Source organism: Thamnophis sirtalis, unplaced genomic scaffold (assembly GCF_051295495.1).
Source record: "Thamnophis sirtalis isolate CommonGarterSnake01/CBP01778 unplaced genomic scaffold, rThaSir2_p1.2 scaffold_1, whole genome shotgun sequence".
Taxonomy (NCBI): Eukaryota; Metazoa; Chordata; class Lepidosauria; order Squamata; family Natricidae; genus Thamnophis; species Thamnophis sirtalis.
In genome coordinates this window covers 1,309,385-1,326,165 of record NW_028261381.1, presented here as the reverse complement: position 1 = coordinate 1,326,165, position 16,781 = coordinate 1,309,385, and the positions used below count along the sequence as shown (strand labels likewise).

The window sequence follows — 16,781 nt, the reverse complement described above, 5'->3', positions numbered from 1 at the left end:
TTGTAGGGGTATGTGTGTATGTACATGCACACATGTGTATGTGTATATGTAATTAATCTTTCTTCTGACCCTATTTTGGTTGTTCTGACATATAAATAGACTGACATTTAAGAAACCTTCCATAAAATATAATTCTAAAGAGATTAAATTTTCTACCTCAGAAAACTGGCCAATGAAGAGCCTCACTGTATTATACTGTCAAAAAGCATTTCATAGGAATCTTTTTTTTAAAAAAAGTACCATAATATATAACTCTTTCTAGCTCAGCAATATTTCTGGGTCTACCTGCATATAGTATATCTGACATATCTTCCCAAATCAATAATATTCAAGACTGGGGACTATGAATGCCATTATGAAACTTTTTCATTCCACTAAGTATTTCATGCTTGATCTGCAGATACATTTGAACCAGGGTCCTCCTGAAATAACCAACCCGATTCCAGTGAAATATAAGATTCCTGCTATGCTTTGTAAACTGTAATCCGTGGCTCAAACATAAGTAAAGGTTTTAGAGTCTGGATGTGGAGGCACGGATAGTAGAAAGCAGGTAGCTATAGGGCACGGCACACAGCATCAAAGCCCAGAATGAAGAAGCTGTAGTCGCATGGATGTTATTCTTTATTCAATACAGTAGAGGACTTCAAGCAGCATAAAATATTTCTGCAGAATGCAACGTATGCAGCGACTGTTAAAACTATATACATGATGCCCAAGTTCACTATATTTTCCATTCTGCGGGGAAATAACGCACCGTTACATCTAAACTGCCTAACCATATTGGCTTTCATTCTGTTATTTGCTATGCGTAAAGAGTTTTAATTTTTTCTTTATGAAAACTGTTATTTGTTACTTTTACTGGTGTATGTTAATTGTGGGCTTTTGACACCCTGTTTTTTTTTTTCCTGGGTTGGAATTGTGTCTTAATAAATTCACTTTAAGTAAGGTATAGGAAAAACTGTATTTTGGTCTGAGTGTGTTAAAACTATTAGAAGAAAAGGTCCACGTAGCTCATGTGATTGCAAATGATTGTGGTGCAGTGCCAACAGAACCACAACAGAACCTTTCCAGAACCATTCAAGAAAGTGAACCAGTAAGGCACAGACCTGGCTCAAATCCCCTTTTCAGGTCAGCCAGAGATATAAGGGGACAACTGAAAAGTCTGCCGTCTGTACAGTGAAGGTTAAATACGGGCTCCCATTGCCATTATTTATCCCCTGAAACAGCTGGGAAATTTCTGAAGTAGTTAATACATCACCAGAGTAGAGGAAGCAAGACTGACTGTATAAACACACCTCAGGGCTTGCTACTGTTCCCATTAACTGCCTGTCTATGGAAAGTCCTACTATTAGACAGACTCCTGCTGTATTCGTACTGATTGAACACTGCAGGTAGGGCAAAGAATTAAATTGGAACATGTCTGGAAAGTTGGCTCCGGAGAGATTTTGTGGGAAGGGAAGTACAATTTTGTTTAGAACCACAGAAGGTTACAGCAGACCACATGTCCCACAGTGAATGTCAGCAACTGCCCTGCCAAACTATTCTGTCACTTCCTTTGTTCAGGCAGACACCAGGGTCATATGAGATTCCTAGATATTTGTATTACACCAAAGCGTGCAAGAATATCTCTGCCTGCTTCAGGTTGAGCCCGTAGAGGTCAACATAATACACATCAATTCCAAAGAAGTATTTTGCTTCTGAAAAGCAGCAACTCACCCCCAGCAGAATCTCCCAGATGTAAAAACATAACAGCAAAGAGAACAAACAGCCACCAGACAGTTTTTGAAACACCTTCGACAGATTCCCTGCAGCCTGAATGAAGTGGCAGCTTTAAAGCCCTTTTGGGCACACCACCGAGGAATGCCTTCAGTGGCAAAGACCCCCTCATCACCTGAAATTACAGAACTGCCTATTTCATCATGGACCCAGCAAGTCTTTAATTTTTATGATCTGATATTTATTCATTTGTAAACATTAAAAAACAATACAAGCCTCCCTAACTCTGAAGCAGAGCAGATTAACATACTGAGAAAGCTGTCCATCGCCTCGTCTGGCATCGTGCTGAACTACTGATCAGCCAGGAGGTCATGTAAAAGGCACGGGACTCCTCTGATGATACGCCACGTTCCCATTTCCCAGGCCAGTTTAATCGAGATTGCTCAGGACTAGTCTTTGAAAGACCTCTAAAAATCCATTTCAGCTGTTATACCAAACAAAAAGGTTTGGGTTTGGGTTTGGTTTTTACCAAACAAAAAACAGGTTAGGCCTCCTGATGTCCAGCAAATCATAGTAGGAAAGGGCAAGTGCATAAATGGTCATCTAATATGTGTCACTATAACATGGCATATACTCTTTCGGACAGAATGCTAAGCCACAGAGTTTTAATTGCATTGTGTTAAATGATGTCACGGTGATTCCATACCAAGCCATAACATAAAAAATGATTTACAAACCACTATAATTGAGTTCAATACTCTAACCTCAAACCATACAACTCTCATAAATACACACACACACAAGAAAATATGCCTATGAAACAAATCCAATAGGTCAAGAAATTCAGTCAGCAATGGTTCACATTTAAAAGGATATGACTTCTACATTGATTTGCACTCTTCATTTTCCTGGAATCAAACAATACAGACTTTTGCCCTCTCTTTTCTTAAAAAAGGGCATTTTTTTTAAAAAAAAAGTGTGATAACTGGTAAATAAATAAGTGAACTTTGGGTACCTTATGATTCATTTTCTGCAGTAATACTTAATTAGGTCATTAAATTCAGCTCACTCAGGACAGCCATCCAATCCTTATACTTAAGTATCTTTTTTTTTTAGAATTAACAACATAAATGATTAGCATGGACTGTGACCAAAAGATATTTAGCCCCATATACTGAAGGTATGTTACAGTTCTAAGAAAATTTCCAAAGTTTGCATAGGTTTGCAATTGGTATTCATACAATTGTCTGCATAGATATACTAGCTGAAGCTAGGTATGTGGAGTGGTTAAAACAGAACTGTAGAAAAAGCATTAAAAAAAAGCATTATTAGTAATGCTGAGCCTGATACAGAAGCATAATGCTGTTGGGAACATTATTAATGCAGCATGCTGTAATCTAACTGAAATTTCTTGACTTCCACACATGGATCAGATATACATTAGATGTATGTTTTTCCTCCATTTTTTCAACTTCACAAATAAATCTGAGAAAAGATTATTTCTGCAGGTGAAAGATAGCATCATAGAACATAGAATAATAGACCTGGATGATCTTCTAGTTCCAGCCCTGTTCAAACAGAAGACCCTAAATCATTTCAGACAAACGGTTGTCAGTCTCCTTTTGAAAGTCTCCAGTGATGGAGGGTACCCATAACTTCGGAAAGTAAACAGTACCATCGATTGATTTTTCTCACAGTTAGGAGATTCTTCTTAGTTTTAAGTTGCTTCTCTCATTGGTTAGTTTCCCTCCATTGTTTCTTTTCTTGCCTTTTGGTGCTTTGGAAAATAGTTTTACCTCTCATTTTTGTAGAAGTCCCTCAAATATTGGGACACTGCAGCACCCATGTTTGTATACAAGACTACCCATGAAAAGCTGTTTCAGTTTTATAGAATTGCTCTTTTTTTAACACTCTATCCAGCTGCAAGGATTCCCCCCCTCTCTTTTCCAGATAAAGCTTTACCTATTAAATGTCTTTGTCTATTGTCATTTTACATCTGAAAAACAAATTGATTTCCCATGTGGGCTATTTTTTTTTTCTATAATCGTCTTTTTCATTCATTATTGCAACCAAACACAATAATTAAATTGTTCCATAGGACATATTTTGGGAGAGTGTTTTCCCACCATTTTAACACCGCTAAGTAAGAATCCCTGAATTTCTATATATAGAAATATAGTTGCCTTTTCAGGAGGAATAGAGAAACTAGCAATTTTTTTAGAAAAAAATAATGAAATATATCAACAAACGTTTCTTCCATATATGATTCTTTTTTATTACATGACCTTTTTACTCAGAACATTTTACCTCAATGTCCAGTCTGCATTTGCTAAGTGACTGTATTAGTGATAATGTCTTTATGGAAGAACAGCTCATTTTAAATCTATAAATCTACACAGTATGTCAAAATCCTAGAAATATCTAAAAATTCTTGAACATAGCATATCGTTGGAACAACGCATCTGGCAAGCAGCAAAGTAAATGTAAACAATATGGTCAGAATCAAAAGATTCATTACTATGTTGAAACTTTAAGGAACACTAAATATAAATGCATTTTGCACTTAGGAAATGTTAAACAGATGCCTTTGAAAGGAAGACAGTGATGATTACACAGTATAATAAAACATGGATGGGGGTGCTGTTCAGATATCCTCTGTCCTAGAAGAAGAAATTCAACATCTGCAACTGGAATGATGTACCAATGATTGAATGTATCCTCTTGAGGACCATAAGATAGTTTTATGTATATTATCAGACAACTGTGGAGATAAACAAACTTCACTAAGAGGTCCTTACAGAATTCCATCTACTTCCAAAACAGATTTCTGTGAGTTATATATCATTGAAAAAGGCTAAATCCTCCCTTTAAATGTCCTCTGAATACACTGAAGATATATTCTACTTGTAAGAACAATTCAAAATGCCAAAAGTCTACACACACTTGTGTAATATACAGAATTTAACTCAGTCTTCTCCCACTTCTGAGTATGTTAGAATTTCTGGAAACTGTAACCCAATGAATCTGGAGGGCAATGAATTGGAAAACCTCAGCTAGCTAATAAACAACTTTAAAATCATCACCAAAAAGATGCTTCATGAAGGAAATGAGAGGCATACTTAGTGGCTGACAGCAACAGTGAGGTACAAGGAAAGGAATTAAAGGCTTTCTCTCACCCAAAACATAACTCTTCCCTATCCCTCTTTAAAGCATATTGCCAGCCTGAAAAATCAGTCTGCATCTAATAATTACCTCTTAATACTTAATATTGAAGATGACTTTTATCCAGTATAACACTAATGGTAATAACATGATAATTCTCCATACAAAATAATTTTGAGAATGCTGGCATAGTATTATAAAAAATATCTGTTAGGAAACTTTTCAAACTAGGTTTTATTTTATTCTTGACATCTAGTTCATTAAGGGAAGAATTGGAATCAAGGTTGAGGTGCATAATGTTACCTGAGCCAATATCCATAGGGAAGCACAAACTTGTTATTTTTAAATTCTAAACAAAAACCATCTTTTAGGGATGCAAAATTTATTCACTTTGCATGTGAATATTAATCTTATATACATGAATTATAATTTTGTATAGATGGAAAACAAATCCAAGGAATGAGCCTAACATGTGCCAGCTGGTTACTAAAATAATCAAATAATTATCTGACTTATGTTGCTCTGCCTGCTTTATAATAAACAGGTGAAATTTCCATGTCACTTTCTTGGGATATGAAAGAAAAGATCCACATGTGTTTCAAATCTCAAATGGAAACCTCAAATTTCTGTTGAGATAGCAGTGTCAGAGAATCCATTTCAGAATAAACTAAGGGTCAATTTCAATTCAGTATAATAACAATGGTCACTCAGGGTGTAGAACTTATTACAAGCTCTGGTTACAGGTTGCTTAGGAACTGGAAAAAAAAAACCCCAAAGAAAGACCTATCATATTCTGTGCTCTCTGTAGATTACCATTGCATGCTATTCTCAACCTTTCTTCTTCTGCTAAGGATACAGGTAGGATTTTTACCCACTATTCCTTCAGTTCAGTAGCCAAGCGAGGGAATATTACCAGCTTATTAAATTATTGGATAGGCCCTGTTTATTAAACTATTCTGCTTCCTTCCTTCAACTATAAAACAGACGGCAGTGTGTCTGATACTAAGTCAGAAATGAATGTGTCTTTTCAGTCTGAGCACTTTTGAATACTGGGTGTCCTTCAAAAAGCAGGTAAAATCAAATCAAAAGTAGATTTTAATTAATTCTAATCCCATTTAGATTTAATTAAACAGGTGATATGAATGTATGTATGTATGTATGTATGTATGTACGTACGTATGCACGTACACATACACATATACATACACACACACACACACACACACACACAATTTTACCCTTCTGTCGCACTGAAAATTGCAATTTGTTAATAACTTTTGGGAGACTGACTCCATAGTATTTGAAAATCCCCTGTGCTCCTCAAGCTTCAGGTTGTGAATGCCTATCCTAAAATTGGCTCTAGTATAATCCAATCGTCTGCTAAAGTCAGTGAATAATGATTGTTCCATTTTCTGGAATTTTCCCAGCCAATTGAGAACAAACCGTTTATGCCAAGCGCACTGATCAGCACAGCCTCGGAGTGTGATAGCAGCAGAGGCTCAGCCGGTTCTCAAATATTTACCAGCACACCACAGCTATAACCTTTCTGTGTTCATTTTTTGTTTATGCTTGACTTGCTGTGAGTGCATCCTAGGAAGGTTGTCAAGGTTTCTTGCTTGCTTGCTATTCACTCTTTTATCTCTTCAACTATTAGGAGACGTGTGAACAATTCCATAGGCTCTTTATGAGGATTTTTAAGAATTATAATATATCAGTTGATAAGCAAGTGCAGGCAGAGCTTATAAAGAGTGAGGAAGAGAAAGGGTAAGACGAGAAAGGATCTAGACAGGATTTCACAGAATCCGATGTTTGCTTCCTAAAGTGGCTATTTAAGTGACAGAGCCTTATATGGCATAGTTTCAGGAGTATGAAAACAGATCATTATTTTAGTTATACTGATGCAGAAATACTGAACATTTAAACAAGTTCACTAACTTTTAAACACACATAATGTAGCTTTCATTACATAAGAGAACCAAATCTGGGCAAAGCCTAAGCAAAACATTGATATAACGTTTACTCCCCTTCTATTTGAAAACAAATGCAGTTACCAGTAAATCCTACAAATATTTTAATCAGTACTAATTAAAATAAGAAAGAGTTCCAAAAGTAACATTCTAAATTATGTAAGTTTCCGAATAAATTAAAATTGGGATTTGCAATCTATATTTTGGTTAATTGACCATTATTTAAATGTTTGGTTAATTGGGGTTTTCAGTTTTAAAAAATCACTGGATAATTAATGCTATGTCACTCTTCATCATTTTGTTTTACCTTTTTTTTTTTTTGTCAGAGCAGCTTAGAGATGAATAGAGTGGAATGAAAGCCCCCGACAGCAAATGAAGTTACATTAATATTCCCAATCTCTGCATTTTTATAGCCATCTTCATCATTATATTTTGATTTAGGAATAGCGGAACTCAAACCACTCATAGCTGAAACACATGATTAAAAAGCTAGAATCAATACTGGACAATGACACTCTACTTTCTTAGGCACTGAATGGCAGGCCTATAACTGCAAATCAGCATGGAGGGCAGCTAAAAGAATCATGTCGAAAAATTGAAAATGTGATATTATTCCAGAAATTAAGGAATAGTTGTCAGAAATGTGGTTTTTTGGGGAGGAGCCAATGTCACGACAAAATGGTTGTGTGGTCTCAATGCTCTGAGACCACAGCCAACACTTTTGCCACTGGGTGGTCCAAACAGACCTAAACCGTCCTGAAGAGATGGTGAACAGGAAGAATACGTCTTGCTGATCTCGGGGATATCGCAAAATCCTCGAAAGAAGCAAGAGAAGTTCTTCAAGCCGGTGATAAAAAAACCAGCCAAGGCTGACAAAGTCACGGCAGCTCCAAAATGGAAGGATACAGAAAGAGAAAGTGTTTCCAGCTGGTGAGGAATTTTTATTGTTTTAAAAAAGAGACTGCCTATACAAACTCAAAAACTAATTTAAAGAATAGAAGAATGAAGTGGCGAAATTGAATTTGGAATGGTTTTGGACAGTGGTTAACTTACTTTTTAAATGTTATTTACATGGATCAAATCTATGCAAACCTTTTGAAACGGATATATTAAGTCTTTTTCTTCTACCTTCTCTTTGTGACGCTCTGTAATTTACAAACTAAATTTTTCTTCTTTTATTACTGTGGGTATTTTTCTAATTCATTTAAAGATTGGACCTCTTTTTCTAATTTGATATACAAAAAAGATACGAAAAGAAACTCTTTAACAGTGTCTCTGCTCCAGAGGATGGGAGGTATTGTTGATTGGAGTTTTGTGTATTCAAAATGGAACTTTTTCTTTCTTTCACGGATTGCTTTGACTTGGCGCCACAAGGCTTTACTGTTTGGCTACAGACTGATAAGAGCGCACAGATGTCCCTTTGAAGTATGGTTTCAACCAGAGAGAAGTGAGAACAGCATTCTTTGTGAATCTATGCTTTAATTTTGTTGATCTTTCAGGCTAGAGTAGCTGTGTTTCTCAGAATGACACAGTCCCAAGGAAAAATAGAGGTCTTGACTTTGCAAAATATATTTTCAGAACTACAGAAATTATCAAATATAGTAAAGAAAAATCTGGAATACCTACAACACACAACAAGAAAATATGATGAAAAAATTGAAAATGTTCAAGAAATTCCACTAGCAAAAGTTTTGATAACACTGCTGACAATCAAAGACAAATTGAATAAGGAAACAGAAAGAGGGCATCAAGATTATATGAGAGATCTCATAAGCAAGGAGTAGCTAAGAGAAGTCCATACAAAGCTGATCAAGAAGATGACTAGAGGATTGGTACCACAAATGGCAGAAGATATGAGATTGTTTTGTTATTGGAAATATACAGGTTGATAGTTGGAAGAATATAACTTAAAATTAGTTAAAATTTAGTGATAATAGATATAGTTAAAGAAATAATTGATAATGGTAATAATGTATACAATGTGTAGTGTTATGACAAGTAACAATTGGATATGAATATTGAATGGTACCCATGAAAGGAAGATTAGAAATCCTTTTGGATTATATACAAAGGTTAATAAAAAAGAACTAAGTTAGATACAATTAAGGTTTGATTATTAGGGGTAAAATGTTATGATACAGGATATAGTTAAATAAAGGAGGGATAATGATGACAACCTATATATATGTATGGGTACAATATAAGGAAACTGGATGAAAATCGCCAACAGCGATTTGGAAAGGAGGATTAGAAAAGTTTGTTACTAAATATTATGGATGTTTAGCTAGAATAGGACATAAGGATTCAGTGTTATTGGAGGATTTTAGAAATATTAAATGAAATGCCAGTATGTGGTTATATATTAAATCTTGGTATATTTTATGATGAAGGACGTTTAAACAATTATAGTCAAATAAAAATGGAGGCATAAGGGTAACATGTATAAATATTTGAGTTAAAATACTTGAGTTAATATGAATATGCTTGATGACTGTGGAAGAGATGCACGAAAACCTTTTGTAACCAACTGATACACTTTCTACAGTATGTAAAGAAGGAAGATTGTATGTGTTGTGTTTGTTTTTTTTCTATTTAAAAAAAAGAAATGTTTTTTTTTAAGTGAATAGATGAAACTTTATTATAGCCAAAGGCCAAAGACACATTAGAAAATGATACCCCAGTCAACCAACTTCAATCAAGTTAGGCAGTTGAATGCTCAGCCTGCTGAAATATTTTCAAAGGCAATTCTTCATATAGAAAGTCTTGATTCTTCAGACCTCCATACAGAGGATTTCATATGAAACAGGAGAATTTTTACTTTACCTCCTTCAACAACTGCCATAATTTATGGTATTTGCATCAATTTTCACATCATTTTTTAAAATTACTACATTATATAGTGAAAAAGCATGTTAAAAAAACTATACCAACCAAATAAATTCAGAAACTTCCCCTTCTCCTCCCCCTGTAGAGTACTACAGAAGAGTATTCTGCCTAGCTTCCAAATCTAAGCAAGTGTGTATGTTTCCAATATAGGAAGCTCCCTGGGCTCCATGTGAGTGCGTGAACCTGATGCATGGCTTCAGTTATGCAATTTCAATTTGCAAAGTCAAAACAAACAGAAATTTTACTTGAAGACAAGATAACCGACCTGATCTGAATTCTAAAAAGGTTGTGGCAGAAATCCACCATGCTAGATTTAGCAGGCTTCTTTTGTGCCTACTACCCCTGACGACCACGGGCGTCCAGTTCTTGCTGTAGGCGTCTCTGAACTGTTCCACCCGATATGCCTCACCCGAGCCCTTCGTTTGTACTTCCATCTGCTCTCCTGATCTATAGCCCATTTATATTAGAAACCTCTCCACGGTGAAATTGAAGTTTGTCTTTATGAGAGGCAATAAAAAGCATCTCAGTCAAGAATCAATGCAATGTGCTATTTTAGTCCTTTTGCCCAACAAATAACAGAAAAAGTAGCAAGGAAGTAAAAACCATCCTAGTAATGATGACAGTATAATTTGCATTGGTGGTGGTGAGGAGAGGAGAAAAGAGAGATGGGGATGGTTTCACAGAAGAAAGGAAAATGCGTTAAATAACTTCTTTTCCATCCCCATTATTTTTCTCTGTCCTTTCTGAGGCTATTTATGCCCACATTGTCCAGCATATTTTTTAGACTCATTCTAAAATCCTGCAACATGACTTAATGAGGCAAAGAATGCTAATTTCACTGCCCTACTCAAAAATAAGCCACCATCTCTCTTTCTTTCAAGAACTCTTGTCCATTGGAGCATAGCCTCCAGGCCATGAGCCACTTACACATCTTCTGAGATGTTTTAGCCCTGGTCACTAATATTGATTGATTCTGAAACCAGTTAGAAATGAACTCCAAAAGAAAGGAACTTTTTCCATCATTCATCACTCACAATCCAACCATGCTATTTCAGGTTAACAGCGTGTGTTTTTGTGTGTGTGTGAGAGAGAGAGAGTATGAGTGTGAGTCTGAGTGTGTGTGTGTGTGTGTGAGAGAGAGAGAGAGAGAGAGAGAGAGATGGAACTGACTGTTTTGCCCTTTTCTCTGCCTTCTTCTTGGAAACTTTGGCCACCAGCCAGATATGCAGCATTTATGTTTTGCAACTGACAATTATCTCATAATGAAAAACAAGTCACAATTAATGAAGCTCAAAACTAATACCTGCTAAATTCATTTACTGATTTAATGAACTAGGGAAGAGTATTATGGAAAATATAGAATTTTTAAGAAGAAAGGGATTCAATTTCTAATTGAAACTTGAAATCATTATTAAATCTTGTTTGAGGCTCCAAAACCTGTGGTCATTTTTTAAAACCCTCTTTACTTACATTTACAAAACAATAAACACTTATGTTCCTTAAGGTCTAATTTACATGGAGGCAGGAAAGCTCTATCTGGAGCTAGGTTTTGCCATTTCAGTCTTCAACTGGAGATATACAAGATGCTCTCCCAGAAAGGAAAACATCCTAGACCCCATAAGAAATCCAGGCTACTTACTCCAGCTCTCCCAGCTGGGATTGTCACCATTTTGGGCAGAAGAAAACACTGAAGCTTCCATACAGAAGTGCACCGTAGAATTCCCCTCAACAACAGTTTCTTCTCTACCAAGATTGTGGCCATTAAGCAGAGCCCAAATAGAAGGACTCTCTCTCTCTTTCCACACACTCTCTCTCTGTGTCAGACTGATATTTGCCTCACATGTGACCAATCAGAACAATCAAGCTTGGGACTCACCTGTGGGAGGAGATATTACAAAACTGCTGACTCCAAGGTAGAACAATGTGGTTTGAAGATAGTTTAAACAACGTGGTCTGAAGAGAGTTTAAAAAGAGTGAAGCTATAGCCTTTTCTACTTAAAACATATGAACCCAATTAAGTAGTTCTAATTAAGAATCTATTGGAAAATCTTTAAGACGGACTTTCTTGAAAATCTGGCTTCCAGTCTCACAAGGGCATACAAGACATTACTTGTTCCTATCTTAGGACTATACATCTTAGAGAAATTTAAACTTTGGATCTATTTTTTATTAAAAACATTTTCTAAATAATAATATGATTAACCCCCTCTCTCAGGGATGGGAACAACTAGATGCCATTAAATAGCCACATTTATATTCTCCCTGCTAAATACCCCACTTATGCTTTTATAAATGCCGGATGATTTCTGATTTTCAGAGAAAAACTGAAAAAATGTATAATTTGTCATCCTTGGAATACCTGAAGATATGCAGGTTAATACCTTCAACTCACAAAAATCAAGGCAAGTAAGTTAACCATCATCTTCTGTTTCTTGGATAGTCATTTAGGAGACCTCTGGCTCAGGAGGCCTTGAAAAAAAATTTCATTTACGTGAAGAAAATGTTCAGCTGTTTATATAAAGAAAATTTTACGGTATCAGATTCCATTTCACTTCTTAAGCCATCCACCTACAAGACAGGAGACAACTTTCACATGCTTCCAAATAATGATAGCTTATCTGCAGAAATGAGCTTCAGATATCTCAAATCTTGAGATATCCCTTGCTGAGTTGCTTGAACCTACTTTAATATTTACGGTTACTTTACATCAGTGTTTCTCAACCTTGGAGACTTTAAGTCCTGTGGATTTCAACCCCCAGAATCCCCCAGCCAGCATAGCTGGCTGGGGAATTCTGGGAGTTGAAGTCCACAGGACTTAAAGTCACCAAGGTTGAGAAACACTGCTTTACATGGAACATAGTGATGGGACCTCATTATCAGCCCAATTGAGCTAAAAGTATATCCTGAATAACAGCTAATATTACCTAGTAGTTAAAAATTAAAAGGAAGCAACAGGACATCAACATGTTTTTAAAGTTTCTTTTGAAGTAAGTTGCTCCCCTATTGTAAGGTATTTATGAAACCCTTGTTCACTGAGACAATGGATTGTTGACCAGAAAATATCTTACGAAAGTAAAAAGAATCATGTGGTTTCAGATGAAAAACTATATATTGTAAATGGTGTTTCTGATTCTTGGCCTTCATTGAAAAACAAATGTGTGCAACTTAGGCTACATCAACAGATCTGAAATCAAAGGATGTAATACTCCTTTGTCCTGCACTCTTTGCTTACCACCTAGGATTATTTTATCTAGTTCTCACTACCACACTTGAACTCAGATACATTCAAACAGACTCCCAGAAGAATCTGTTTTATACTTAGTAGAACAAAAACCATCCTATGAGGGATATTTTATGGTTGATATTTTATGCTTAGAGAAGAAAATGGGTTTATGACAGCACAAGTAACTGAAAGGATACCAAACGGTACCAAGATTTTCTCTCCATCATTCTAGAGTATAGGACACACAAGAACAGATTTCAGTTACAAAAAGGCAGATTCCTATTTTTCCAATGTAAAAAAAAAAAAAGTGCCCTAATAGTCAAAGTAGTTCGATAATGGATCCTATTATCTAGAGCAGAGGATCCCGCTGTACTGAATGTGTCAAGTAGACGTCAAGCAGTCAACTGACCAGGGTACTTTAATTTGGATTCCTATAATGAACAGAGCATTGGACTTGATGGGACTAAAATAGCCTCTTCCAATTTAATGATCCAATTAAAGACTTTCCCACAGACTCAATATCTTTTTGCTATAAATAAAATCCCAGCTGGGATCCCCTTCCAGATGCAGAAGCAAACCAGAGTGAGGGTTCTTCATATACAGAAACTCTGCCTATTTTGTCTATTAAAGGACACTCATACTATAGCTGTCATCTTTAAAATGTGCAATTAGAAGTGCCATGAGAGACCGCCTCCTGCCAATTACTTCCCACAGACCTATTAGATCACACAGGTTAGGCCTCCTCCATATTCCATCGGCCGATGGCCGATGGCCGGTCAATGTCGGCTGGCGACCCCCCGGGGGAGGGCCTTCTCTGTAGCTGCTCTGGCCCTCTGGAATGATCTTCCCATTGAGATCCGGACCCTTACTACCCTTCCGGCCTTCCGCAAAGCAACTAAGACCTGGCTGTTCTGGCAGGCCTGGGGCTGTTGAATTATCCAGCCCCATTCTAAGTTATGAAAGTTGTTGCAATTTTAAACTGTTGTTTTTATTTTTATATCCCCTTCCCTTTTTATTGTAAGCCGCCCTGAGTCTTCCAAGAGTGGGCGGCATACAAAACTAATAAATAATAATAAAATAATAATGAGGGTACCATCCAGTTTTCGGGGTACAAGGACAGATGGTTCAGGTTTGAAGGTAAAGAGCTTCCTGAGGCAGGAGTTGTTCAGGGTACAAATGGCAGAGTTCCAGGTAATAACAATAGCAATAGCAGTAGACTTATATACCACTTCATAGGGCTTTCAGCCCTCTCTAAGCGGTTTACAGAGAGTCAGCATATTGCCCCCAACAACAATCTGGGTCCTCATTTTACCCACCTCGGAAGGATGGAAGGCTGAGTCAACCCTGAGCCGGTGGGATTTGAACCGCTGAACTGCTGATGTAGCAGTAGCCTGCAGTGCTGCATTTAACCACTGCGCCACCTTGGCTCTCAGTGGTATCACAGTGGTAGTTCCCAGTAAGGAATCATTTGCTAGTGATGGCCCAGCAGGTGTAAGAATTCACCTGTGGGAATATCCTGACCCCCAGGGAGACACACAGACCTCCTCTGCTCTCTCCTTTGCTCATTCCTACATGCCTCAGGGCCGGGAGGAAGCTCTGGATTGAACCTTCCTCCTCTGCAGTTCTATAAATCATCCCAAATCACCCCCTCGATGTCTCCCTATTGCAGCTGCCATCACAAAACATTGTTTGAAGCAGCTTCCTCAAGAGTTGGAGCTGGCCATCATACAAATGTATCTGCCTAAATAAAATATTTGATTATTCTCCTTTATAAGAAAAAAAAATCCCTTCCCACAATCAAATTCACATACCCATAAAACAAGCATAGGTCTCCCTGTCAAAAATAAGAATTTCTTATTTTCAAGTGAAACATTGAATCTGCTGAGAGTGAGACTGAACAAAGCTATTAGTGCAATAACAATAAAAAAATGACTTTCCATCTGTATTATTTCAACAGATTTCATTTCATGGAGGCAAGTATCACAAATGAATGTATTTGGATCCAGTATATGGGCTTGGAGCCAAAGACTAATTCCCCATATGACTGTATCAATCTGGTACAGAAAGAAATCTGAGTGATTATCCCTGCACAGAGCACTTTATTATTGACAGAACAGAGCAATGAAATCCGTAGACATTATATTTCAAAGCTATATGGAATTGTTTGTGATAGCCAGACCTAGCCTTATTTCTATTTCAGCTGGAGAAAGTAGCCACTGATTGACTAGATCAGTGTTTCTCAACCTTGGCAACTTGAAGATGTCCGGCTGGGGAATTCTGGGAGTTGAAGTCCGGACATCTTCAAGTTGGCAAGGTTGAGAAACACTGGACTAGATGAAGAAAGCAGCTTCATCTTTATTACATTCCTATTAAGTGCAGTCAGTCTTTCTAAGGTAAGAGTAAAATCATTGGGATTAGCAGATAAAGTCCTGCCATTAATAACAACAAAGCATTTCTCCAATGTACCCTTTCTTCTATTATTTAACTGAAACCATGAAATTAGGAAGCAATTATATATCCTGAATAATGTGCCAGTCACTTTTAGAACTAAGTGTACAGAAAAATAAATGTCTAAAGAAGCCACATACTGTACATAGATGCAATTTGAGAGGGTAGCTGCTGCATCAGTAGTAAAGAACTAACATGAGTCACCAGATTCTACTTTAGATGCAAATCTCATTTACTAAAAAAGATTTTTTTAAACAAAGTACAATGTAAAAGAAACTATCTTTGAACACTTTCCCTCAGCAAGAAATGCATTCATGATACAAAATCAAATCCTCACTAAGAAATGCATTTATCACAAAACTTGGAACAAGCTGACAATTTTGTCTTTGATACTTTAAGGCTAGCAAATGTGTTTGCATAAAACAACATTTCTCTGACAGTGGCCCTTAAGTGAACATATTTCTTGGATCAGTTCCATACAAGATATAACATGTTATCTCAGGAAATAGTTCAGAAAGCTTTTCTAATGTGTAAATCATGGACAAATCTAAAGTCTAAAATTAAAACATGAAAACATGAAGGTATGTTTCATTTCTATGACATCTATTCATAGGAATCAGCAAAATTTAACTCACGGTATATTTACATGTTCTCAATAGCAAATAAGAATTCTTGACAAGTGACAGATACTTGACTGGGAGTTGCAGATCCTTTTTAAAAAGACAATTGAGACAATTGAGGCATTACTGATATTGAATCCATGTGAAAACTGTACATCCCATTTCAGAAATAAGCAGTCTGAAAATGCAATGCAGTGTTCTGAAAGAGGAAATGTCCATGGAAATATATATTGTTAATGATGTCATTATAATGACATAAGCACTATATTGAACAATTTTATGATATGAATGTAATGATATTGTTTCTGACTATGTAATACAACTCCAAGTGCTAAACTTTTAAACAAGGAGAAAAATATGCCAAGATAACTTTAATGTGAGCAACTGTAGCTACTTCCAACCATAGTTGAGATCTTGATGTTTGCTAAATTAGGTTTTCTTTCTAGAAAAGTTTCATTGTCAAACTAATTAATACCATCAGTGCTTTGCCACAAAGGAGAGAAGGTTTGCCTGGCAGTTTATCCTACCTCTCTAGATCAAGATTATTGTAGTTTATGTGCCCGCTTCTAATCTACCTGTTTCTTCCTTAGATTCTTTTTTGAATATTCTATACACACCAGTTTTGTCTCTTTAGATAGTAGTTGATCTGTCAGAATGTCAGGCTTTTTAAATTCTCTTGCCTTCTTTAGTTTGATTTCCCAGTTGAATTTGTCAATTTGCAATGAAACTAAAGAATTCTCATCCTGAGTTTTCACTGCA

General features: G+C 36.4%; 1 protein-coding gene across 4 annotated transcripts in view; it reads right to left on the bottom strand.

Annotated features, from left to right (window-relative positions):
* The window catches only part of ERBB4 (erb-b2 receptor tyrosine kinase 4), a 769,459-nt gene that overhangs the window by 514,708 nt on the left and 237,970 nt on the right, over nt 1-16,781 (bottom strand). The gene's annotated exons all lie outside the window — the stretch shown is intronic.